This window comes from Leopardus geoffroyi, chromosome B1, assembly GCF_018350155.1.
Source record: "Leopardus geoffroyi isolate Oge1 chromosome B1, O.geoffroyi_Oge1_pat1.0, whole genome shotgun sequence".
NCBI lineage: Eukaryota > Metazoa > Chordata > Mammalia > Carnivora > Felidae > Leopardus > Leopardus geoffroyi.
Genome location: NC_059327.1, coordinates 197,766,769 through 197,794,051, shown reverse-complemented (window position 1 = coordinate 197,794,051; position 27,283 = coordinate 197,766,769). Strand labels below are relative to the sequence as shown.

The 27,283-nt window shown below is 44.1% G+C and overlaps 1 long non-coding RNA gene across 2 annotated transcripts in view; it reads left to right on the top strand.

Moving 5' to 3' along the window:
- The window catches only part of LOC123596170, a 34,397-nt gene extending 7,541 nt beyond the window's left edge, over window positions 1–26,856 (top strand). Inside the window, exons 3-5 of one of the 2 annotated variants that reach the window (XR_006711576.1) lie at window positions 13,474–13,617; window positions 24,805–24,874; window positions 26,546–26,856. This is a non-coding gene — a long non-coding RNA (uncharacterized LOC123596170). The remainder of the gene's footprint in view (window positions 1–13,473; window positions 13,618–24,804; window positions 24,875–26,545) is intronic. The other variant, XR_006711575.1, reaches the window with a different exon arrangement.
- Window positions 26,857–27,283: the final 427 nt, after the last annotated feature.

The following is a 27,283-nucleotide window of genomic DNA, read 5'->3' as shown; positions in this document are numbered from 1 at the left end:
TTGCTTTTATTCAGTAACAATAGTCTATGCTGTGTTATCATAGGTGCATTTCAGGTTTTCACGGAGTGGTGCTTATAATGGAAAAAGTTGACGGAAGTCCAAATCGTTGTCGTGTTGTCTTTGGAAGCTCCAATGTACTCAAGCTCAAGATTAAGAATATTAACATTAAACCAATTACTTTAGCATCTTATTGGATTTTCTCCAGCAGCAATTGATGCTTTTGACCCTCTTTTTTTCTTGGAACTTTCTACCTTGTCTACCTAGATATCTCTCTCTCTAATTTTTCTCCCAACTTTCTAGATATTCCTTCTCAGTCCCCTGGCTTGGATTCACTTCCTTTACCAGCCATTTAATTGTTAGTCTAACCCACGATTTTGTCCTTGACCCTTTTTCTTCTCCCTCATACATAAAAAAAAGTTTTCGTTTCCTTTATTGAGAATGCATACCTTTTCATCAAAACAGAGAACAGGGGTCACTTGCTCTGAAGAGTGTTTTCTACAACCTCCCCCAGAGTAAATCATCCCTGTCTCTGGGCTAGCTCTTTGTCATTTGCTTTTTTTCTACCAAGGTGTTTTTCACATTCAGAAATTATCTGCTGACACATCTGTCTCTTTCACCAAAACTTGAGCTGCCCTATGGTGAGGTCTGCTCTTGTTTATCTCGGTTTCAGGAAAGCCTAGCCTGGAATCGAAAATCAAGCGAGCACTCGATAAGCACATGATGAATGGATCTGAACCAATCGTGCACATGAAAACATCATGGAAATGCACTGTGTTGTGCCCCTGTATACAACTATTGCTTCTGTTCTCCCAGCTCATTTCTATTTGCTGAAACAACTCTTCTCGAAAAGAACTAGAGCTCACGTCCTAGGTGGAATCTGTTAAAACCCTGGCAGACATCTAATTAGGCCCAAAGCTGAGTGGAGAGAGAGAAATTCCACCTGAGGGATGGTCACTGGGGAAATCATGGTTCACACTCACTGGGAGGAGGGAAGAGAAGAAGAGGAATTTATTGCCCCTCAAAGACTCCTAAATACAGTCCAGGAAATGTCATTACTATAAATTGGTAGAATATAACATATTGATTAGTATGTATTTCTACCAACAGGGTGAGATAATTAGCCCTGGGCTACTCTAGTATCCTCCAAGTATATTCTACAGACCCTTAATGCTAAAAGACACTTCTTGGGGGGAAGAAAGAAACGTGTCCCTGGGCAAATAAGTTGAGGGAATACAGCAAATGATATCCTTTTTTTTTCCCATTTCACAAATCACGTATGGATGTTACGTCTTTGAGCAGTCTTGCAATAAAGAAACCTGTTTAAGTTTGTTTAACTGAGAATCTTCCTGGAACTTATTGGGTCACAACACTCTGTTTTTCTCGTATGACTGTCATCAGCCTGTGGAACTGGTATTTGTTGGAAAACACTATGGGAAATGCCAGTCTCACTCTAGAGTACCTTGTCTTGATACACATTGTACGTTTAGAACAGAGCCACTTGAAATATCTGTACAGTCCGTAGCCTCTTTGCTTGGATCAGACCCAACCAAATGGGTGAGTGTGGCCTCCATGTTGGTTTCACAGCCATGCCTGTCCCTCAGATGATGCTTGGTTAGAGAAGTAGAAGGAATCAGATTCTTCCTCTTCCAGATCAGCATTCAGGAGCTTTAGGCTCAGCTCAGATGGGACACTGAACCAGGGCCACAGTGATCATTTCCCTCCGTGTGTAGTCAGAAGCATAAAAAAGTGATCCCAAGAAAGAAAGGAAGAAGGAATTCATCAGACCCTCAGAAGAAAACAGAAATGCGAGAAGTATACCTGGGTGACTCAGTCGGTTAAGCGTCTGACTTCGGCTCAGGTCATGATCTTATGGTTCGTGAGTTTGAGCCCTGCATCGGGCTCTGTGCTGACCCCTCAGACCCTGGGGCTTTGGATTCTGTATCTCCCTCTTTCTCTGCCCCCGCCCCGACTCATGCTCTGTCTCTTTCTCTCTCAAAAATAAATAAACATTAAACTTTTTTTTTTTAAGAAATGAGAGAGACTGGGGCCCCAGAGAGATGCAGAATGGGACTTAAATCCCCTAGCATTCCAACCTCCATGAAGCCCTGAGGATATAACTAAATACCCTTGTAAACTTCCCCTGGATCCCTCTTCTGGCTGGAGTTTGTTTGAGCTGTGTTTTATCTCTTTCAAACAAAGAGACTGACAAATACGTGGGATCAGAAATAGAGATACTGGGAGTGCCTGGGTGACTCAGTCTGTTAAACATCTGACATTGGCTGAGGTCATGATCTCATGGTTCATGAGTTCGAGCTCTGCATCAGGCTCTGCCCACGAAGAGCCTGCTTCAGATCTTCTGTCTCTTTCTCTCTCTGCCCCTCCTCTGCTCATTTTCTCCCTCTCAAAAATAAACATTTAAAAATATTATTGAAAAAAATAAAAGAAAGAGAGACATTTAAGATCATTCAGATGTTTATTGAGCACCTTTTCTGTGCCAAAACCTATGTTACGTGTTAAAGATTTGAGGACGTATTGTCCTGAAATGTCCACAAATGGGAGATATGGTCGCAGGTATAGGTTTTACTGGAATTTGACAGTTGTTAAATAAAGGCATGCTAGAGAACATCTATCTCACACATGATAGTTACAGGCAAAACAAAACAGTACAGCTTCCCTGATATAAGCAATTCTCAGGATAAATCTTAAAGCTTAAGGTTTCCAGGTAAAGAAGTGCCATTAGGCTATTTCAGACAGGAGCAATTGCACGCGTCTGGGGGTCCATGTGGGAAGCAGTGATGAGTGGGGGGAGGAGAAAATAAATGGCCCCGGTTGGAACACGGAGAACAAGGGTAGAAGCGATGGGAGATGAAGCCAGAGAAGTAATAATGGGTACAGGGAGAGGGAAAGCCATTCTGTGGTACCACTAAGATGTCAAGACATCATCGTGTCAAAGAAAACGCAGGTTCCAAATAGGAAAGTAACATGGTCAGATTTGCATGCTAGAAAGGTATTTTTTTGTGATCGTGTATAAGATGAATTTGATGTAGGCAAAAGAGAAGACAAAGAGACTGCTTACGAGGTGATGCTGGATAGCAGGAATGGACAGAAGGCATAGAAATGAAGTATGAATAATAATTTTAAATGACTTAATAATATGGGCGCCTGAGTGGCTCAGTCAGTCAAGGATCTGACTCTTGATTTCGGCTCAGGTCATGATCCCAGGATTGAAGGATCAAGTCCTGCATCAGGCTCTGTGCTGAGCATGGAACCTCATGGAACGCATGGAACGCATGAGATTCTCTCTCTCCCTCTCTCTCTCTCTCTGCCCCTCTCCCCCGCTCTCTGCCTCTAAAAATTAATAAGTAAACAAATAAATAAATAATGAAATCTTAGTAAAGAAAAAGTCTTTTGAGAGTTCATAGGCCCTTAAACATTTCTCCCTACCACTCAAATGTCTCGCTTGTCTATAAATTACCTATTTCTCAACAATCCTACGTCCTCAGTCTACCAATGTGGTCTACAGCATGGGGTTAGTGTAAGCCTAAGCATTAACGTTAGTAAGATACTGGGTCTTTGTTTTAATTGGCCTTGCCAACAATGGCCAAGAACAGAGAGTCGGGAGACGGGCTGTTGCTATGACTCCTACAGGACACAGATTCCTCCCAGACCCCTAAACCCCTCTAGGGCTGGCTTTTCCCACCTGCAGAAAGAGAGGGCATTGGCTTAGATCAATTGTTTCAAACATTGTGTCCCATGGTGGACATTCCTAGCAAAGGAGAATGTTTGTGAAATCCTATATTTAAAACCAAGGGACAATGGGACAGCTGTGACTGAATCAGAGGGTAGAACCCCCACAAGCTCCTCATTGGGCTCTGAGATGCCTGCACAGTATCTTAGTAGATCTGGGAAACACAGCTGTAAAACTGGAACACCTCAAACGTCCTCTCCAACCTTTTCTATGACCCTTTTATGATTCATTGGTGACTTTCTCTTGTCTGTCTGAGCTGGCCTCTGGCCTCCAGGGTACATGATTTGCACTCAGATCTCACATCATGGGCAGGGGATGCCTACTCATTGATTACACCTACTTTCCCCAGTAGACTGTGAGAGCTATTGGATATGTCACAATGAGATCCCTGTAAGTAACTTTATTAAAGGCAGGTCTGCGCCCCAGCATGGAAAGGATATCTCACTGCAAAAATTTGGACTGAATCCTGACGTGAGAGTTACCACTAGCTTGACCGTAACGCAAATTAAGAACTTCTTGACTCAGTCAGTCTTTCTGTCTATGAGACTCAACCATTGCCTGCCTGAACCTCTCCAGAAAGTTCAAATAGTGTGGGGTTTGTGACAGAGATTTTTATTTTGCAAATATCAACATTTTTTTTTAAAGACCATGTCAATGCTCACATATTCTATGATAGAATCAGAATACCAAAATAAAAATTTCATTAACAAAACAAGCGAACATCCGCACTCCATATTAAATTAACATCACAGCAAAATGATCAATGCCCAGCCATATGGTGAGGCGATTCTAACATGGCGTAATTGTATGAAAATTGCTGCAGAGCTAGCTCTGGCTTGATAAAACTGGTCCAATAACTGTTTTCTCATTTTGTTGGGAGTTCTTTCCTATTCCCACAGTAACGCACGGCCACATTTTCTCTGTTGCACTTGATAAGGGTAAATTGGCACTGTGGGATGGAGCAAAGCTTTATTCAGTCCCACAGTTCAGCTTCCAATTGACGGGAAGAGTTGTACAAATTGTTTTCCCTTCGTTCAGAGACACTTATCAAGGCCCAACAAGGAAGGTAATTCGGGCCACTCGCCAGGCAGGCAAATCTCTCAAAAGAGACAGTACCAAGCCCCCCAGCATAATGAAATCATGAGCCTTTGCCAGCCACGGGGGGTGGGGGGGGGTGGAATTACAGGACTTTCTGAGGCAGATTGCTTAATAAGGGGTACCCAGCAGAGTAATTTAGCAAAGTATTTCAAGGAGCTACTCAGGTGCGGCACCGTGATGTCCCAGCACCAGTGAGAAGATTGGCTCGCTGCACAGTGTTCTACTTGACTTATGGTAGCTTTTCCTCCCTCACATACTCAGTACCTCTCAGGTAACCCTCATTAGCATTATGATTTTGTTCATCATTTCCAAATTTCCATTCCTCAAGATGGGCCAGACTCTTAAAGGGAAGCAAGCGAATACATTCTAAATCCAGCCATCCGTCCAATAAGGTCAGTTCTGCGATAGGCGGGCTATGATTTATGGCTTCCACCTGTGAGTAACAAAGGCTCTCTACCTCTGGAGTAAGCACAACTCCGTGGATATCACTACGCTCAGACTTTCAGTCCCTACGTGCTGTCTTCCCATCTCTGCCTCCTTGAATCATAGACAGCTAGAACCAGAGGGACCTTATGTCTATGTCACCTAAGTTTATGTTATGTAGCAGAGAGAGCTGACTGAAGCAACGAGAGCATAAATGATTTTTCAAGGTACTGGAGTTAAGAAATAGAAGCCACGGATGATAGCGACAAACAGTGAATGCGACAGGTTGTGATCTAATACAAGAGGTTTTGACCTGTTGCCCTACCACTCTATCTGGCATTATCTCATTTCCCATATAAAGGGATATCTTAACGATCAGGCTAGAGAAAGACTCAGGAGAACAAGAATAACCTACGCTCTCCCCAAGTGATTTGAGATAGAACTTCATCTTTCTGCTTTAAGTCCTTTTTTGTAATGTTTCTTTATTTTTGAGAGCGGGGGGAGAGGCAGAGGATGAGGGAGAGGGAGAGGGAGACATAGAATCCAAAGCTGGCTCCGGGCTCTGAGGAGTCAGCACAGAACCCGACACGGGGCTCAAACCCACCAACTGTGAAATCATGACCTGAGGTGAAGTCGGATGCTCAACCGACTGAGTCACCCAGGCGCCCCTGCCTTAATTTCTGCTGTGACAAACTGGGTATAAAAACATGCAGTATTTATGCGAATACTTACTGTGAACCCGGTATAGAAATCTTGTCTTAGACCCAAGAGGTAAGTATTATTGTCTCCATTTTACGGGAGAAGTAACCAAAAAGGAAGGATGTTGGGTGATTCGCCCAAGGTTCTTCAGCCAAAAGAGGGTAGAAAAGGGATAAGAAACCAGATCTGTCTGAAGTCAGAGTCCACTGAAGAACCACAGAGAAGGTCCAGTTTACATAGGACAACTGGAGACCAGACTCAGGTATTGGGGGGAAAGTTTCCTCCAGGCACTTTTTTAAAATTTTTTTCCTTTTTTATTTTTATTTTTTTTAATTTATTTGTTTTGAGAGAGAGAATGTGTGACCAGAGGGGAGGGGCAGAGAGAGAGGGAGAGAGAGAATCCCAAGCAGGCTCCGTGCTGTCAGCACAGAACCCAATGTAGGGCTTGAACCCATGAACCGTGAGACTGTAACCTGAGCTAAAATCAAGAGCCAGATGCTCAACCGACTGAGCCACCTAGGCACCCCTGGGCACTTTGTTTTTAGAGGTAGCCAAATAAATCCAAGTAATAGTAATGTTTTATTCTAAAGAGAGCCTTTGCTACATAGATCCCAGACTCAAAATAGGTGTGAAGAGGCCATGTCTTTAGTTTTCCGCTCTTCTTGGACCTTCTCAGAAATGGGAGATCCCAAAAGACAAAACTTAGCAGATGATGTCAGTGCTCCGCCTCTGTTCCCTCAGATCCCTTTTACCATGGTTGTATTCAATGGTTTCCAGTGTGCCTTTGCCCCCAACAGCAGCTATTGGAGGCTGCCCTCAGACACCAGCTCCCTCAGTGCCTATAGGCACCAAAGTGCAAAGACCCAGAAGTGTCTAGGAATGGATGCTATATCCCAGGGCATAACCAAACACTCCAGCTTCCTGGCCCCGATTCAGGAACCCTTAGAGGTAACCTTCACCGTGTCTGACTCCCCTGCGAAATTGAGCCAAAGTCACCCTCCAAGGGTGGATATCCCAAACCTGGTACCAGGTGCTTCCTTGGCCTTCTTTCCTTCCGATCCTATTTCCCACATCTCTGTTTTACTGTCACACCCAATATCATACCAGGATCGGCCTCTGGGTGACCGACTTGAGACAACAGGAGGAACACACCCGTTGTTTGACACCCTGTTTGCGTCCTCTTACACTCAGTACATTGTTTTTCCTTACATTTGGTACAACTCCGACTCTCTGTGCCTTCCATCCAACACAAAGATCTCTTCTGTCCTCCAAAGTGACCATGCACACATCGAACCGCCCCTCCCTCCCCTTGGCTGGCTTTCAGGTGCCTAGAGGTGCCTAGAGGTGCCTTTTAGTCTTTGCTTCTCCAAATCACCAAGGACTTAAATAAGAATCATTGTACTGGTCGGGCATTCGGATTACCAGAAGCTAGCCGTGATGAGTTGTCATTGACCCCTCTTCATCTGTGATCTGAAAAAGAGCAGGAGAAAAGAAAACACAAAGTCTTGTTACCTTAACAAGAAGCCATGTGTATCTCTTCCCCAAGCGAGAAAAATAGCGCTACCGGTAATGAAGTGCTATTTATTGAGCTCTTACCATATTCTGGAGCGTTCACAGTCATGTTACATGTATCATTTCATTGTATCTTTTCAAAAACACTATCAGGAGATATTATTGTTATTATTCCTGGTTTATAGACGAGGAAACAGAAGTAGGAGAGATTATGTTCCTTGCACTCTATTCAATAGGAAGTCATGGAGTTGGGATTGGGGTCCAGGGAATCTGACACCAGGGCCCATACTCTGAACCCTCACAAGTCACTACAAATGTTCTGAGGAACGCAGGAAAGAGGAACTCATAAATACACACTGTTGTAATGCATTGAATTATCACAGATATGTGTTAAAGAGAGTTTGAGGGCAGGCACTGGACACGCAATGCAAATTTCATGCAAGAGCTTTGTTTTGAGCTGCCAAAATAGCCACATTTTTAGCTCTTACCCTAGAGAGACACAGCACTTTGGCCAATGAGACATTAACAAACAGACCAGGCGGAGGCTGAAAAGGGCTTGCATATTGGAACTTGCTTTCTTCTGCTGTTTAGAATCCTGACACTGCCGTGTTTTGCCACCTTACTGGGAGCTGGAAGGTCACGTGGAGGAGAGTTAAGCCATCCCAGCTGAGTACTTACTTTGAACAGCCCATGACCCCTGAGTTAGTTTACCCTAGATGAAGGTTTCTCAACCTCCCCGCTATGCACATTTGGGGCCAGACGATTCTTTATGGCAGAGTGTCTTATATATTAAAGGATATTTAGCAGCATCTCTGGCCTTTACCCACTAAATGCCAACAAAAGCCCTCAGTTATGACAACTAAAAATGTATCCGGACATTTCCAAGTATACTCTGGTGGTGGTGGCGGTGATGGGCGTAAGTCATCCCCGGGTAAGAACTATTGTTCTAGACCCTCAAGTCCCAGCTGATATATCCCAGACCTGAAGAAGCACTCAGCTGACTCACACAAAATAAATGATTCTTTCTGATTGTTTTGAGTTGTTAGGTTTTGTGCTTGTTTCTTGACTGCCAAAAGCCAACTAATATGGTCTCTGTAAAAGAGACAATATTTCCTCTTCCTGGATTGCAAAGAAAGACTACAGTTTCCACTCCTCTTTGGGTTTAGGTGAGGTCTATGTAGCCAAGTGCCTGCCAACTGGAATGTGAGCAAAAGTTTTGCGTCAATCTGTCTCAAGCAATTAAAAGTGGAACATGCTCTCCAGAGTCTGTTTCTCCTACCTGCTTGCCTAGAAGGAAAGGACTCCAATGTTGGCAGAATATAAAATAAGAGCTTAAATATCTAAGTCAGGAAGGCTGCCTAATCTACACTGGACAGTGATGTGAGCGATGAATGAACCTTTGCCATCTTAAACCATTGAGATTTAGGGTTTACTTGTTATCACAGCAAACCCTAGGCTCAATCTTCATTCCTGACGTACGTTCTATGTTAAAAATAAGCTAAACTTATTTATCTTTTCCTCTGGGATGAGGAATGGAAAAGTTTCAGTTGGATTTTTCAGCAAACGAGAAGATTTCTTTAATCTTTTCGTCCAACATGTCAACTACCCGCATGCAAATCCCAGCTCTTACAGTCATTCATTCATTCGCTAAATGTTTATTAAACGGCTACTAATTATCAACAACCACACCAAAAACCACACCGTGTACGTGAATAAGGCATGGTTTCTACCTCTGAGGAGATCACAGCCCACTGGCAAAGGCAACCACGTTGAAAGAAAATTCAGATAACATGGTGATCACCACCGTGATGAATTTAAAACCATTTATTGGAAGAGTGTCAAAGAATTGGTGAATAACTGCTGGAAAAATCATAAAACAATCACAAGGAAAGTAATATTCTACATGGATGCACAAAAAAATAAAATAAAAATTCTAGTAGGGAAAAAAGGAAAGAATATAAGGAAATTATAACAATAGAAGAGAATTCCAGACAGGTGGAAGAACCACTTCAAAATAAATGGGAATGTGAAAAGTCCCCTGGCTTGGAAAAGAGTTGAGTAGTGTGGCTAATCTAGAAGCTTATGTTCTGCTTATTGATTGCTATGTTACCAACGAACCCAAAACCTAATGGCTTAAAACAAACAGCCATTGTCTTTTATCTCATGGTTTTGTGGGTAAGGAATTTGGGCAGGGTTTGGTTAGATAATTCATGCGATATTGATGAAGGTCCTATTTGGCTGGTGGATGGGCTAGTGTAGGGGGTCCAAGATGACTTTACTCACATATCTGGTGCCATGGTGGATATGACTGAGTTCAGCTAATACTGTTGACCCTGAGTGCCAATATCTGGCATCTCCAGTAGAGGCAGGGGCAAGGACCCCAATTCTCAATGGGAGGAGTGTCAAAGAATTTTCAGGCAAGAGTAGGGGGTCTTAGCATCTCGTGTAAGGTGACACATCTTCCTTCCCCACAGAGGCCGACCAGGAGGAACATCAACACCCAACAGTTTATTCCTGACCCTCTGGGATAAACTCTCGCTGTGATCCAGACCCCTGGGAAGTGGAACCAAGGTTAGAGATGGCCCTGAAATATCAGCAAGATTTTAACAAGCCAGTTTTGGAGGACAGGAACCCCAATTAGACAGGACATTGAGTATGTTCAGTAGATAGAGAATATTTGCTGGTGAGGAAGGTAGAGGCCTATGGGGAGAGGAGATGGCAGGTGGGGAATAGTGGTGGCGGAGGCAGGGCCTTTTCAGAGAAAAAAGAGATTGAAGCAGATGAGAAGAGGTATTAAGTGTGTTTAACTTCAGGCTAGCGCCACGACTCTGGAAGGCACGGGAAGCAGTTGCTGGGTGATGCTAAGTTTCACTTTTGAACAGGTCAATTCTGGCCTCTGCCTGACTCGGTGAATAAAGTGCAACTGACACAGCCACGCCCATTCCTTTCTCTGGCTGCTTTGCACTGGGATGCCAGAGCGGACTCGTGGAGACACAGATCCTGTAGCCCATACAACGTAAGATATTTACCATCTGACCCTCTACAGAGAAAGTTTGCTGACCCCTGCTTTGAAGATGAATCTGACAGCAAAGGTGTGGCAGCCACTGGCCTGTCCGAGGCACAGACGGGGCCAAAGGAGGACTTGGGCATTTGTAACCCTCTGGATGAGTGACGTCACAGTCATGGGTCATGGTAGTGGGATTAGAAAGACAGGGAGGAGGTAGGAGGCTTTTTGGAGGTGGAGGGACACAGTTCTGTGTCTAGTTGAATGAGGGCCTCTGTGTGTGTGTGCATGTGTGTGTGTGCATGCGATGGGCAGAGGGCTACAGGAGAAAAAGCTGGCAAATAGACCTGCTGGCCTTGCAGGACGCTCCCGAAGCCATTAGCAAAATGGCAGTTAGGGGGTGGTCGTGGGACACGGGAGGAGAAGCCATCTTGGGAGGAGGGTGGTGAACCTTCTCTCTTTCCCCCCAATTGACATCACTATTTGGACATTAGCTAAGACAGGTGCTACAGTCAGGAATTCCTTCTGAAACCCCATTCTACTAAACAGAGTAATTGCGAAAGAGGGGCCACAGCGTCACAGCTTACGCACATTTCATTCATTGCACGGCTCTGATAAACACCTGACTGACGGGGATTCTCTGCCAGTCCCCCAGACAGCTTTCCGTGTCTGACTGGATCATGCCATCTCCCTCCTCAGGGTCTGTGCTCATGTTGTTTCCTTGGCCTAAACGTTGTTGGGAAACCTCACCCAACTCCCAGCTTTCCTGACTGCCTTCGACGGATGCCTCAGGGTTGCGTTTAAACATCACTTCCTCCAGGAAGCCTTCCTTGAGCTCATAGGCTAGATTTTGTACCACAGGGCAACACCCTGGCCACACACCATATTTTCTTCCGTTCTGCTGTTCTGTATGACTTCTCTGTGCGTACTCTGGGCTTCTTCTGTGGGCTGTTTCCCCTGGATATGAGCTGTCAGAGGACTAGGGGTATCGCATCTTCTTAAAGGATATTCTTTAAGTTTTCATTTATTTATTTTGAAGGGGGAGGGACAGAGAGTGGGAAGGAGAGAGAGAGAATTCCCAAGCAAGCCCCACACTCAGTGTAGAGCCGGACGCGGGGCTCAATCCCACGACCTGCGCCAATATCAAGAGTCCAACCGACTTAGCCGCCCAGGCGCCCCGACGTTGTTGCATCTTCTGGATACAGCACGACCCTTACGAACTGCTAACACAAATTCAGTAATACAACACATAATAATAACCGGCTCTTACTGAGGATTCCAACATTAGGCACTAGACTAAGGGTTTCACACAAATCAGTTCAGTCTTCAAATCGATCCCCCGCAGTAGGTACCATTGCTCTGCCCACTTTAAGGAGAAAGGGACTAAGGCTCAGAGGACTTGAGACTCTTGGTCGTGCTCAAGGTGACACAGCTGTCAGATGGCATAACCAGGCCTAAAATGCAACTCCACGTAGTTAACCATTATAAATATCGGGCCTTGAAGGGACACGTGAACGAATACATGAGGAAGAGGAGGAGGAGAGGGAAGGAAGAAGCACAGATTTTATAATATGACAATTTCCTAGGTGTCTCCAGGTGGTTCTACCAACAAGGGGAGAAACACAATTAACACTTACTTAGGACGTTACGGGAAACGCTTTATCTCTGTCAACTCATTTACTCTTGGCAACCACAGTCCTGGGAGGTGCCTTCGATTAATATCGGACCATATCCAGAATTTGACCACCACACACCCCTCCCAAGCCATCACCCCATCGGCATGCGAGCTACCATCCCCTCTGGCCCGGCTCATGGCTGCGGCCTCCCTGTCCCTGAACTTGTTACCCCATAGTCCTTTCTCCACCTGGGAGCCAGAACGACACTTTGAAAATACAGGTCACATCCCATCAGGTACCTTTGCAAAGCCTCTGGTGGTTCCTCAACGTAGAGTGAAATCCGGCCGCAGCAACTCAGCTCTGTGGGGGCCCCGGCCACCTCACTCCCCTCTGGATTCAGTGCAGCCTCTCTCCGCCGCCACGCCGGCCTCCCCCGCTCTCCTCAACTCTGCCAGGGACGCTCCTGGGCGTTTCCTCTGCATGGAATGCTGTTCCCACATGTATCTGTGCTTTTACTTCCATACCTCCTCAGTCCTTGCTCGGATGCCCCCCTCTCAGGGAGGACTTCCCTGGACACCTGCTACAGGACTGCCCCACCGCCTTCTTCCCGCCCTGCACCTCTGATCCCCCTTCCCTGCCTTCCTTTCCCCACTAACAGCCAAGTACCGTGCGGCAGGGTTCACTTAGGGGTTTGTTCATTTTCCCCTTCCTCCAGCTAGCTCCCAGAAGGCAGGATTCAGGAGCTGGAGTCTCTCCGGCTTTTTCCTAGATCGCCAGCACCTGGCAGAGAATAGGCACTCACCAAATGTGTGTAAGAGGGAGGAACAAATGAACTCCCATTTCATAGCCGAAGACACTGAGAAACGTAATTGATGGCTGGCCAGTGTCACAGGCAAGTGACTGGAGGGGTGGGCATCCAAAGGCCGCCGCCACCGGGCCCCGATGAAAGCATAACCACGCTCCCCCACTGCCTTCTGATGCGGCAGGAGCTGGGGGATCACAGGTTTACAAATCAGAGGGGCCCGGGACGGGCTCCTGGTCAACACAGCTGTGTGACCTCGGGCAGGTTCAGTCCCCTATCTCCAAACCAGCCATGGTAATACTGACCCTGCAGAACGCATATGCAGGATGGTTTGCACGGTCTCTGACCTGCCGTAGGTCTTCGATAAGCAGACGCGCAAAGTTTAGCATTGTTGTCACGATTATTATCATGACTATCACGGACAAGTTACCGACCCCTGTCGCCCTAGATTGAAACCGGTGGGTCTCAGGTGCATCCAGCACCTGGGCTTTATTGTTCTGCTGGAAAGGCAGAGACTCACTTCTGCCTAAGCTGCCAACCTGGAATGCTAATTCTTTTCATTTTCTGTCAGCGCCCCTGGTTTAGAATGGCAGGCCTACAGGCACACAGCGCATCGAGGTGAGGCTGTTTTGACTCTGACTTCAGGGCCCTTGAGAGAGCCGCTTGACTTCCCTGGGAGGAGTGTCTCGTTCGGAATCATTTTTTCCAGGAGTGAGTGAGTAGCCTCATGACACCTCTTGCCATCTTGCCTTGAAGAGCTTGTCCGTGGTGGCGGCCAAGGCTGTTGGGCGTGGGAGGAATTTAAAGTTGTTTGTCACGCGCTGGGTGGGGGAATTCGTGGTTAGCTGAATTTCTCCTGTGGTAAAATTTGGTGCCAACCTTCTTACCTTCTCCGCTAATTTCCTATATTTCCTGAGGTCTTAGTGGGGTGGGAGGGAAGTAGTGTGCCAGAAAATTTCAGGGAAATAAGAAGCCAAAAAGGGCAGGCGGTAAGACGTAATGAAGTAAAATAGACGCATTAGCACCTTTCCTGTTAAAAGAAACTTCCTAGGAAATCAGAGGACTATCCCAGGGCTCAGGAGAGATGATGAAATCAGACCCCATCCCGCCCAAGACAGAGTGCTCTCTGACAAAGGGCCTCAACCCCTGGCCAGTCATTGCTATGGAGGCTGCGTCTGTCTGTTAAACGATGTGCATGGAAACAGCGTCCCGGGAGTTTAGAATGCAGACAAACAAAGAGAATAGGGACTGTTAACTTGGCAAAAGGATTGTTTTAGGTTTTGCGAGGGTTAGGATTGTTTACCCTTTTGTTGGTTGGTCGAGGGTGGAGAGCTCAGGAGGGAGAACATTGGCACCTCTCCTGCCCTCCCCAGAAGCAGAAAACATGGCAGCCTCCTGAAGATTTGGCCCACACCCAGACACCCCACCCAGCTAGAAGAGCCTAATGCCCTTGTTGGTGTAAAGAGCTCCTTCCCCACCCTACTGGGACCTGGAGGGAGCCCAGGGTCCTTCTGCCTGTGGTGCAAGAGTGACCCAGCCTAGTAGGCCCATGTGGGCATCACTCTGCACACCCTACATAAACACCTCCACCATGGCCAGTCTACCTTAGGAAGCTTCCTATTTCCATGTCTCTCCCAGTTACTTTGATCACGTGCTTGCCAAGCACTTTTAACACATTATCTCTGATTCCTCACTTTGGTCGTAGGAGGCAGAGGCTGTTATCCTCACCTGACATGGAATCAAACTCCCTGAATGCTTCAATCATTTTCTCAGGTTCATCCGCTTTGTAATAGAGTTGGGATATGAACCCAGAACTCTAATGGCCAAAGCCACACGGTTAACCATTAGTCACTCTGTTCTCCTCTTGGGTCTGATACTCAATCTGTGAACCCTGGCTGTGGAATCTGGTTCCCATGTCCCCTTTCTCTAGGACTAGACCTTGCTCCCTGGACCTCTGATAAAAACTGTGTTGGACTTCTCTCATCTCAAATGCAGGCCCTTGTTGGCTGCTGGAACAAAGCATCGCACAATGGGGACCTAAAGAACAGAAAGTTACTGTCGTTAATTAAGCACTTAATGAATGATATCTGTAAAAACACCATTTCCACCGAAGTCCAGATTCTGAGATTTTGGGTAGACGTGAACTTTGAAGGAACATTATTTAGCCCCCTATAGACCCTGTTATACACTTTATCCCCTCCAGAATTCATATGTTCGGATCCTAACCCCCACAACCACAGATTGTGATGTGTTTTGGATATGGAATCATTGCAGATGTAATATTGGGATAGAGTGGGCCCCTAATCCCACATGGTGTCTTTTTACACAGGGTAAACGTGGACACAGGCAAGTACAGAGGGCAGACAATCCTAGAACAGATCTTTCCCTCATAACCCTCAGAAGGAATCGAACTTTCCAACACCTTGATCTTGGACTCTTGGCCTCCAGAACTTAAGTCACCCAGTTCATGGTACTTTGCTATGTTATGTTATCAGCCCTAGCAAATGAATATAGAAAGTTTCAGCCAAAGAACCAGAAATGGGGTAAGCGATGACCAGGCCTTCCGCTAAGAAGGAACAGGCTCAGTTATGGCAGCTCTAAGAGACTAAGACAGGGCCAAACACGTACCCCTACTTCAGATCAGAGAAGCCCAACATGGTTTTTGCTAGAGGTCCACGGATCAAGATCTAGGCCTGGAGAAAACTCATACACACCCCCAAAACTGTTTCATAATCATGCTGTGCCCTGACTCCTCCAAATCTTAACTTAGTGATCAGACCTAATGGCCGTGGTTACCATCCAATCATCCATCCCGTGGTTGATTCAACAAATATTTCTTCGATGCCTCACTCTATGCCAAGCACAAGCTATAGGGCCCTTGAGGTCCATAGTGAACTGAACACAGTCTCTGCCTATGTGACCTTATAATGGGCTAGTGGGAGAGACAAACCAGGAAAGAGACCAAAGGTGGTGTTGGGGTGCGAGGTGTCAGGCACTGTGATAGGACTGTGAGGGAAAGAGAAGGACTCAGCACAGGGCTAAGCTCCTGGCAGGCCCTGGCCAAAGGTGGCAATGTCACAGCCAAGGGGCAAAGGATGAACGGTCATTTTTTAGGGGAATCAGGAGCAAAAGGGGATATTGCAGTTGTAGAGTAGAAGTACAAAAGGCATGAGGGAGCACAGTAGACTTCTGGAATGACTGCCAGCTTGGTTTCCCAAACTGTGCCAGGAGAAGTGGAGAGGGAGCAGGAGCCAGATCATGAGTCACCTCTTCACAGAAGGAATCTGGCTTTGTCCTGATGGCAAAGAGGAGCCACCGGGCAGGCAGGGGAGCAACGGGGCCAGGTCTGAGCTTTGACTTGGATGGACAGCGTGGGAGAGAGGGGACAAGACTGTGTTGGAAGGACTCCTCATGCCTCTCTCCCCTGTCCCCAGCTTATTTCTCCACTGTACTCACCCCTATGGCTGCCCCTCCCCATGCACGGGGTGGGAGGTAGGCGAGATGTGAGCGTTGTCAGCCAGGAGTCAGTAGACTCCGGGCCAGGGTTTCTTTGGTTCCAAAACTAGGAAAAGCTGATCTCACAGATGCCAGAGCTTTAAGATCTCCAGCCTCCCAGGCAGACGCTGATGCATCAATACAGAACCCACTTCACTCGGGGGTTGGAGTATTTTGGACTAAAACCAAATTCTGTTACCTCAGCTCAGTCACTTCCCCTCTCGTGGCCTTAGTTTCCCCATTGATAAAGTATAAGCGACGAGGATACTCTAAGGCTGCTTTTAAGATTTTCAGAGTTTCACAAAATATAAAATAACATGGACAGGATATCTAGTGCTTCTCGTATGTCGAACTTTAGCTGATAGCATGATGGTTCTAGGGCCACACTGGAATTTGCCATTCTGAGCACCTACCACCTGCTAAGCGCCATGTTTATTGTCTTACGCGTTTTATGTTCTTCAGAGAAGCTTTGCCTAATCACCTGTATCATCGCATACATTAACCTATCACATATCACTACTGAACCCATGTATGCGTCTGTTTGCTTGTATCTCTTAACGAAGACATTGGGTTGTTTGTTGCCAAATCTCTAGGATAAAGAACAATACCTAGCACGTAACAGGTTCTCAGCAAATGTGTGTGGGATGGATTGTTGGATGAATGAATTCTGAGCAAGGTATTCTCATTGCTGGCTATGGGTCCAGACTCAGGCAGGCAAATGTTCAAGGTTGCAGAGACTGTGAGCCTGGAGCAGAGCAGCTGGATTCAAACCCGGGTCCAGCGTCCACGCCTCCCCCACGTGTATTCCCTCCGTTGCATGGTCTTGTCTTACCCAATCCAAGTCACTGCCGTGATTCCTCAACTCAGTCTCCTAATATTCACGCGACAAGGAAAACTCTGGGCTCAGGTGTCTGCATTTGGTTCAGGAAATGTGTATCATGACGGCACGAGTATGATAATAAGGAGAGACATGTTTAAAGCTCTGTAGCTCGTTATCACCCTACTTGGGCAGTCCAGCGTGGGCACTGTTAATTCTCACTTCACGCTTCTTTCATTTTCTCCTTTCAACTGGGTGCAGGATAAAGTATCTATTATTGCAAGAGAGAATCATTGACTCCATTTCTGTCTCCTTGAAGATGGAAGAAAGCACTCAGTTTCAAAGAACTCCCTTAAGCGATTAGTATCATTCCGTGTAGTGCTTATAGAGTCCTGGATTGCAAACTTCTGAACACCGGAGAGACCCCTTGAACTTTCGATTCTCTATTTCAAAAGAAATGAAAGAGACAGCAACTTAATTCTTCACTAACAAAGTACAATCCAGCTCTGGTTTGGAGGCGGGGGGAGGAGTTGGGGAACACCGTCTCCATTTCATATACACTGCAAGTTTATACAGAATTCTTCAGCTGTGTCCCCTAAACTCCCTCCTCCCTATTTGAGAATGTCTGAGAAAACAGGAATGTCGAGTAGCGCCTGGCCCACTGTGATCACTTGAGAGCTAACCATCCTCTGGGTTGGGCGTGATCCCGGGGGGCATCGTGGTCAGCTCGGCTAAAAGTTCTGCAACAACCCCCAGAGGTTTCGACAGCCGGCTGTGGACTTCCTATCTGGAGATGCCCAATCTTTATGAGTTTTGCTAAGAGAGTGAACTGCTGTTTGGATTACCTAGCAGTAGATGTACTAGATTCCTTGGACTGAAAATTATACTTGGGCTTCCGCTTTTGTTAAATCATTCAAAAGGCAATGCAGGAGGCAGCTTCTTCATTGACCCTCAGGGGTCCCCACCCTCCTGGTTTTCACTGCAGGTATACCTCCCTCCCCTTCAGCATGGGTCACCCAGTGACTGACTTCTAACCAACAGATTACGCGGCAAGAGTGATGGGATGTCACCGCCTAGAAGAGGTTGGGAAAATTGTGACTTTCATTTTGCTGCCTTCCCCTCCCTCCCCAAGCCCCTCCTCCTCTGTCTCCCTGGCTCTTCTCACTCTTAGGAAGCGAGCTGTCCACGGACATCCAGATTGCCGCAAAACTGAGGAGGGCCAGTAGTCAACAGCTGACAGGTAACTGAGGCCTGCAGCCCGACTACCCACAAAGAACTCAATCTTGCCAAAAGCCAAGCGACTGAGCTTCCAAGAGTTTAATCTTGCTGCCACGCCTTAAGATGCCACAGGTCATCCTGTCTTGATTACAGCCTCTGAGGGATCCTGAACCAGAAGACCCAGCTACGCTACGAGCAGATGCCTGGCCCACTGAGAACGTGAGATAATACATGTTGTCATCTAAAGCCGTTCGGTTTAGGGGAAATTTGCTGTGCAGCCAAAGATAACTGATGCGGTCACTCTTTACCTGAAGGAGTCACCCAAAGAACTGTGGGGGTCAAGGACAGTACCGCAGACACATAGGCAGCAGAAACTAGATTTAAAAATACATAATCAGAAAACATCCCATTAACCATAGCCAGAGGAATGAAATCCTCAGAGGTAATTTCAGTAAGAAATACGTAAGGCTATTTGTGTCAAAGTACAAAATACTATTGGAAAGTATAAAATAATACTTGAGTCATCAGCCTATAGAGCATATTTCTGGATGAGAAGACTAAAGACCCTAAACTCTTATTTATTTTCAAATTGTTTTAAAGTAGAAGGTAATTTCTATGAAAATCACAACAGATTGTCCCCTGAACTAGGAGAGATTAATCCAAATTTATCTTGTTAAAAAGAAAAACAATGTAAAAATAGCAGAGAATTGTTTCCAAACAGAAGTCCATCGTGGGAGAACTAATCTTATCAGATATTAAAATGCGATAAAGGTGCAACGAGAAAAAGGGTGTGATTTTGACCTAGGCCTAAACAAACAGATGAAAGGAACAAAACGTGCATACCAGAAATATAATTCCTAAATTTTAACATTTTTGCATTTAGCACATAAACTCATCGGAATGTTCAGATCAGAGCAAATATAAATTAAAACAAAGTAATAAACAAAGAAACTCAGGGTATGGAAAGAGGTGATGTAAATCTATTCCTGGGAAATCATATGCGTCGCGAACATGGAGGAGGTTGTTATCAACATTGAACAGATAGCTCAAACAAATCAATAAGAAACATGCTTGGATGTCTATAGATAAATTAAAAAAAAATAGTATCTCCTTCATAGCAGAAACGCGTTGGTTTAAAAAGCAATGCAAAGATGTTCAAACACATCAGTCGTCAAAGTCATACGAAATTGAAATCATCACAATGAAATCTCTTTGCTTCGATATCAAATTCGCCAAGTCGTTTTTGTTGTTGTTGTTGTTTTTTAATATTGGTATGGAATTCTTTCAAGTATACTAAAAGACGAGAAAACTGTCAGGCATTGCTAATTTTTGTGTAAATTGTTGTAACCCCTCAGGACAGCGATCCAACAATGTGCCTCCTAAGCTTTATAAATATCCATCATATTTGACATGATAGTTCCACTTCTGAAATGTATCCTTACAAAGGCAGTATATATAAACACATTCATCACAGCATTATTCATAGTTGCAAACTTTTGAAAGACCTTAAATGTCAACAAAGAGGGTTGATTACTCGTATCTTTTTATTTTTAGCTGTAAAAATGACATTTAAATGTGAATGTTATATCATGAAAACTTCTTAACATAAATGGCACCTTAAAGTAGAATGCGCAATTTCCTCAAGAGGTTAGACATGCATATATTAAGACACATTATGGATATCAATATATGCTATATTTTTCAAGAGTAGATTGTAAACATATATTAAAATAACAATAGCTAAGAGCTCTATGTGCTTTGTCCCTGGAATGGACAGACACTTCACAATTAAACCCTCAGAACCCTGTTAGTACCTTGACCTCACAGAGGAGGAAACCACCACTGAGGCGTCGGAATACGCATCCAGAGTCAACAGCTTCCAGGCATGAGGCTGAGATTTGAAATTCGTCTCCCCCAAGGGAAAGCCAGCGTTCTTAACCTCTGCTTTTGACCTTACATCTCTAGAAGAAACAAGCAGAAACAATCTGTACCCAAATAATAATAATGACTATCTATGTGTGATAGCACTGGGAGTGAGTCTTTATTTTTTAAGGGTTTTCTCAAAAATATCATTTTCATAAATTAACACACATAACGCGGGAATTTCAGAATCATGAACTACCTACCAAACAAAAAAGGAACTGCAGAGGTATTATTATTATTTACTATTATTATCACCATCCCACCATCATCGTCTTCAATATCACCTTATATTTTTACATTTTCTAATGTGTATTTGTGAACGTGAATTAATTATTCATTATTTGGTATCATGGGAAAATAATCAAAATTAAGGGACACGTGATTACTTTTAAGATGGATTCCTTTGTCAGAGGAGATTAATGATATCACTTGCTCTAACAAGCTGATAGAAGGGGAAGTCTGCATGTTAATTCCTGGGGTCTGTGGTGGTACGACAATTCTCTCTGCACACAAACTTGTCCCATGCCTCACGTCCCTTGACTGTATCCACAAATGTAAGATGAGGGGATTGAGTTGGATTATTTCTAGGCTACCTTCCAAATGTGTCATCCCAGGATTCAAATGGTGTCATTTAAATGCTAAAATTCATTTTCCGTCATAAAAATTCATTTTTGCCCCACTAAGTCACGTATCTCTTTTTCTATAAGAAAAGTACACATCTCTAGAAAATGTGCTGGGGTTTCCTATACAAAAATATTTTCCTTTAGGCTCTCTGTAAATTAAAAATTCAGTCACAGAAAGAGATGTTCCCCAGAAGAGTGGTAATTTGCCTCTTTTCCACCTCAAGTGCCTGTCTGAAAGCTGTCTCCAGGACCCTCCTTTTCCAGCCTCATTGGCACCCCTGGGCTGCCAGGATGGATTTCAGGGACTTTAACAATGTAGTGGCTCCCAATGCAGTCAATACACAAGTACATCGTTACTACTAAGGACCACACCCTTTCCTCGGTGCAGGGGCTGGAGAAATTTTCCGATTATGACTTAGACATTCCTGTGAATATCCTGCCTCTGAAACTCCCAACTTCCTCATTTTTATTATTTATTTATTTATTTATTTATTCATTTATTTTTGCACATCTCCCTTGGAGCTAGATGGCTTCAAATCCCAGTTCTACCACTTTTTTAACTGTGTCATTTATGTCTCTTAGCATCCCTGAATGTCACAGATCAATCTTCATTTACGTAAGAATTCCCATGAGAATTCATTTCTCTAAGAATTCCCATGAAAAGTTACAGACAATATGTAAATGACTAGACTTCACATCTCCTATATGTACTTATGCTATCAGGCAACATCTCAGCTTTGGAGAAACAAAGGCACGTTAATGACCTTAAAAGAACTACCTCTTTGACATTTGATGGAATCTTTTCCATTAAACTCTATCTCTGAATTCAGGAATTTCCTTGATCTTTCTAGAATTGCTATAAATGGGGCTTTCAATAAAATAGATGCCCCAGTGCAGTCAGTTACGCTCTGTTATGCCTGTTTCTGGAGAGAATGTACATAGAATGTCACGTGGTAGAGTAATGGATCAGGCTCAAGTTCAAAAGGGAAGCCTGGAGTTCTGCTTGGATTTGTTTGGTCTGACATGCTGAGAAATTTGCAGTGCAGAAATTGAGTGGACAGTCTGGAACTCTTGATAGAAATCTGGAGTTATCAGCATACAGAAGGCCTTTGAAACTGGTGGTGAATGAGATCGCCTGCAAGAAAATACGCAAAGACAAAGGTACTTATAAGGAGAAAATCTTGAAAAATATCAACATTCAAATATGGAATGGTGGAGGAAGATGCATAGAATATAGGCATCGAAATGACATTGAAAGAGTTAAAAAATAAGAAAGAAAGAAATACAGCCTTCAAATAAACACGGTATTTCAGGAGAATTTGATTAATTGCCTTGCCATTGAGAAATCAAGTAAAAAGAAGACTGAAAACTATTTTTTTAGATTCCACCACAAAGTGATTATCTGAGTCTGGGGTAGAAAACTATTGTTCTTTTCTTCTTTATTGGGCACTGTGCTCCACACCTCTGCTCCTTTGTGAAAAAGCTCCTTCCCTCCCTCTTCAGTCTATACTGTTACTCTGGGAAATGTCCACTGGTATAACTTCATCTTGACTCCCAGCCACAGTTGCTTGAGTCAAGGGTAAGCACCTGGCCCAAACCATATCCATAAGAATATGTAGCTAGCAATTGGGAATGAAATCAGTATTCAAGCCAAGTTCGTCTGCTATCTTGCGTTGAGTGGAAGTACATCAAGAAAGTTAACTGTGGCCATTCTGCTTCACTCAAACCATGGAAAAGAGAAAGCTTGTCTACAGCAAGAAAAATGCATACTCGTATATGAGTTTGTGTGTCCAACTTCTCCATTGTTCTAGATTCATTCTAGTCTTAGTTTTCATAAACCTGTATCATTACAATAAATCCTTCTTTATGCCTCAGCTAATTCAAGGTTGATTTATTTTGTTTATAAGATGAATATTTTGACAAATAAATGAATTTATGCTACGGTCGCTAACATATATTATGAACAAGTTACAAACTATTTAATCTTGAATGCTTACACTGGCCCTATTAATTAAACCCATATCGTAGGCAGGGAAACTGAGGCACATAAAGGTCAAATAACTCGCCTAATGCCATGAAGCCAGTGAGTAGCAGAGCTACGTCTTAACAGAGGTACTCTGGATCCACATTTCATGCTCTAAGCCACTATACTATGCATTTACCACAAGTAGTATTAGAAGCAGCAGGTGCTGAGAACTGGTAGGGTCATGGATAGTGGGAGGAATGACAAAGTATTTCTCCCGGACCAGAAAACTTGCCATGCCTGTTGTGTTGTACTGAACTAATATTAAAAACTATTGTCTGTTCATCTGGGGTCTTGGATGTATGTATTGAAGCTAAAGCTTAGAAGTATTTTATCAGGTCATCATAAATATGTGTGTGCAGTTATGCAGTTATGTATGGCCTTCTGGAAGATACAATAAGAGGAGTATTATCCAATTTAAGATATTGTAAATTAAAGCAAAAAAAAAAAAAAAGAATATTAGGGCAGGAAAATATCTTTACTAAGGAAAGGACTTTCTACTCCTAATTAGAGACCCCATGCAATTGTGTATGATAATAGAGATGTGGATTAGTGATATCTGGGAGGAGTCAGATAACTTAAGACTACCAGAACCAGCATTTCTCTCCAGAAAAACTTCCACAATGTCCCTCATTTTGGGGACCAAAGTTTTGAAATCTTCTTTCCTAATCAGTCAGAATGTGGGTCAAAGCAGGGGCAATATTCTACAGTAGATAATACAGACTTCCAGCATCAAACCCTGAAAGTTTATGTACAAAAGAAATCTCCCAGTGCACAGAATTGGGTGCAGCCATATAGTTGACCTTGAATCTCATTCCTTGATCAAAAGAAGTGATTCATGAAGTTCATCTCCATGGGCTCCATTCATTCTGTCATTGATCTCACTGTACTTGTCCAACAGAATGTGGTTTATGCTCTGGATCAATGTTCAGCATAAGCTACATCAACTTTCCTCCTTGTTTTTCCTGCATCTCCTTCACCATTGTATATCAGTATGTTTGGAAAAATCTATAGAACAAAATAGTTAAAAATAAAAAATAATAAGTATCAAAGCTCAGGTTTTACCATATATTAGCTGTATGAATTTAGGTGTTATCTCATTTTGTTCACCACACACACACACACACACACACACACACGCACACAGAGATATACTGTGGACCCAGAATTCAGTTACCCACATCATTATTTCTAGATGCCAAACCTAAAAATTTCTTGGTGTTCCTTCAGTCATTTGCAAACATTGTTTTGGGCTCCTAACATGGGCCAGACTCTGAGCTAAGCAACAAGTTGGTCCCTGCCTTCATGCATATATAAATGAGTGGGGCAGACAAACATTAATTATACAAGTCTATAAAAAATAATAAAGCTGAAACTCCAAGAGTTGTTATAAAAACTCATGGTGGGAAGGTTTTTATTCATTTAGAGTGGGGAAGTTTTGAAATTGTACATATGAAAGAATATGTGATCGGAAACCAAGAAGTGAATCATAGTGGATGCTCCTAGCTTTGTCTGCCTCATATCCACCACATTTCTGGATCGTCTTTTCTGAGATCTGTCCTTCCCTCCATGCATCCCATCTACAAGGTCACCACGAGAGAGTGTGTGATTACACAGTATGGCACCAAACCTTGGCCACTACTGGTTAGTGAAGAAATTGGTGCCTCACTCAAATTGGATCAATTGAAAAGGTCCTCAGGGAATGTGTAATCCGTCCGAGGGATGATGGGCCTGGCTGTTGTCTTGACCTGAAGTGATGCAACCCAAACACTATTAACTGCCACCATTTCTTCTGTCTTACAGACTCAGAAATAGAGACCGCCTGTTTGCAGCAACAGAGAAGAGAGAACCAAACATGCGAAGAGACCCAAAGGTGAGATACACAGATAACAAGGGGTGGCTCCATTGGTGGCCGAGGTGTTTGTTGGATTCCATCGTTGGGTTCTGCGAGATACCGTGGATCCTTGTTACAACTTTCCTTTTTGCCTTGTGCATTTGTTCAATTTGGGTTTCTGTTGCTTGTCATTAAATGGTAGAGTCCTGACAAATACCTCAGTAAAAACAGTTTCAGTGAAGCAGCTCGGGTGGAAATCCTACTGAAGTGAATCGAGAGTGGGAATTAGAAAAGTAGAACAGCATCAGTTGGCAACCTTTGTGAGAAATCGCTCTAAAGTGGAGCTGGGCTTGGGGTGCCTGGGTCGCTCCGTCAGTTAAGCATCCGACTTAAACTCAGGCCATGATCTCGTTGGTTTGGGAGTTCAAGCCCTCCATCGGGCTCTGTGCTGACCACTCAGAGCCTGGAGCCTGCTTCGGATTCTGTGTCTGCCTCTCTGTCTGCCCCTCACCCTGCCCCTCCCTCTCAAAAATAAATAAACATGAAAAAAAAAATAGTGGATCTGGGCTGAGAGTAGGTAGGGAGGATGATAGAGAAAGCTAGTGACCGCCGAAGGTGTTGTTCCCTTCAATGATGCACATTAGTTTTTGCAAAGTAGCTGCCTTGCAAGAATGAATGGGTTATGATATATTTCTTTTTCCTGGTATTATTGTATTGTGCATATTTTAGCAGTGAAGACGCCAAGAGTATACTTGAATGCAGATGAGTATATTAGTTTCAGCTTTCTGCATAACAAGCCAATCTAAAAGTTAGTGACTTAAAACAATGTTTTCTTTTAACTTCTGGCTCTGCAGATTGGCACTTTAGGCTGGGCTCAGCCACATGACTGTACAAGGCCGAGCTGGTTTTGCTTATCTATCAGTGGTCAGCAGACAGCTGGTGGTTTTCTGGGGCTGGATAGTGTAAGGTGTCCAAATTTCACGTGTGCCAGTTGGCTGGTTCCCATGTAGGGTGACAAGGCAACTAGACCACATGGCTTGTATCATCTAATAGGCATGTCGAAGCTTGTCCCATTCAGGATTGGAAGAGCAGGATAAGAGGGTAAGTGTTATTGGGCAAGGACTTTTCAAGTCTTGCCTCCTGTTTGCTACCACTTTTTGACCAAAGCAAGCTGATGGCCAAGCCCGGAGTCAGAGTCAGTGTCACAGGGCACTACCGTGGGGTGTGCATTGAGGGAGGCTTGAACAAGTTGGGGCTATTACTGAAATCAATCCACCGCAAGAGGCATACCAAAAGAATATAGAAGAATGAAATGGGAGAACTGTTTGAGATGACTACATATAGCTTTCAGGTCCATTATAGCCTTAAAATAGGAGGCAGATTTGCTGGAGTTCAACAATTGAAGAAGCCTCATTTGGGGGACATTTCAAATAAAATGTTGGTGCCGGTGCAGTATTTAATTTTCGTGGACTCCAATAATTTATTTCTTAAAGAGGAATGATAAAGCTGCCAAAGAGACCTTCCCTTTCAGAGATAGGGGCAGCCCGTCACCAGCAGTGAGCTCCCCTCAGCTCTCTAATTACCGTCATGCTGACGGAGGTTAAATATTTATGAAGAATGTGCTTTTTATCACCCAATCTAATTTTTAAACTCAGATTCTCTAATCTCATTGAGATGTTAATAACCCATGTTTTTCCTCCTCGCTTTTAGGTTTTTTGGCAGGGGTAAAAGATCTCTCCGTTCTCATTTATTTTATGAAGAATGGCACATTGGTGGGCATGAGGGCTGCATAAAGGGTGCTTCATAAAGAACAGCGAGAGGAAGAAACTGACAAGAAAGGACCTCCATTCAATTCAGTCAAGAGAACTGTGGGTTCGCACAGAATAAGCTGTCCTTGGAGAATGGATTTGCCCTGTTTAATTGTTACACCAGTTCTACCTTTTGTGAGCAGGGTGCCCTTGGACAAATTAACCCCTCTGAGAGTTAGTTTCTTCGTCAGTAAAATAAAGATAATTTTTAAGATCTGGTTCCATGTATCAGCTTCCTATTGCTGCTGTAACAAATTATCACAAGCTTAGTGGCTTAAAACAACACAGATCTCTAAAGATCTTGAGATGGGAATATTTTTTGGATTATCCAGGTGGGCCCAAGACATCACTAGTGTTCTTATAAGACAAGGGCAGAAGGGTCTGAGTTAGAAAACGAGGAGTGGGTGCGCCTGGGTGGCTGAACCGGTTAAGGATCCAAGACTGGATGTCAGCTCAGGTCATGATCTCACGGTTGGTGAGTTCAAGCCCCATGGCGGGATCTCCAGTGACAGCATGGAGTCTGCTTAGAATTCTCTCTCTCTCTCTCTCTCTCTCTGCCCTCCCATCACTCGCTCACTCTCTCTCAAAATGAATAAAAAATTAAAAATAAATAGAAGTGACCTTGGAAGCAGAGGCTGGG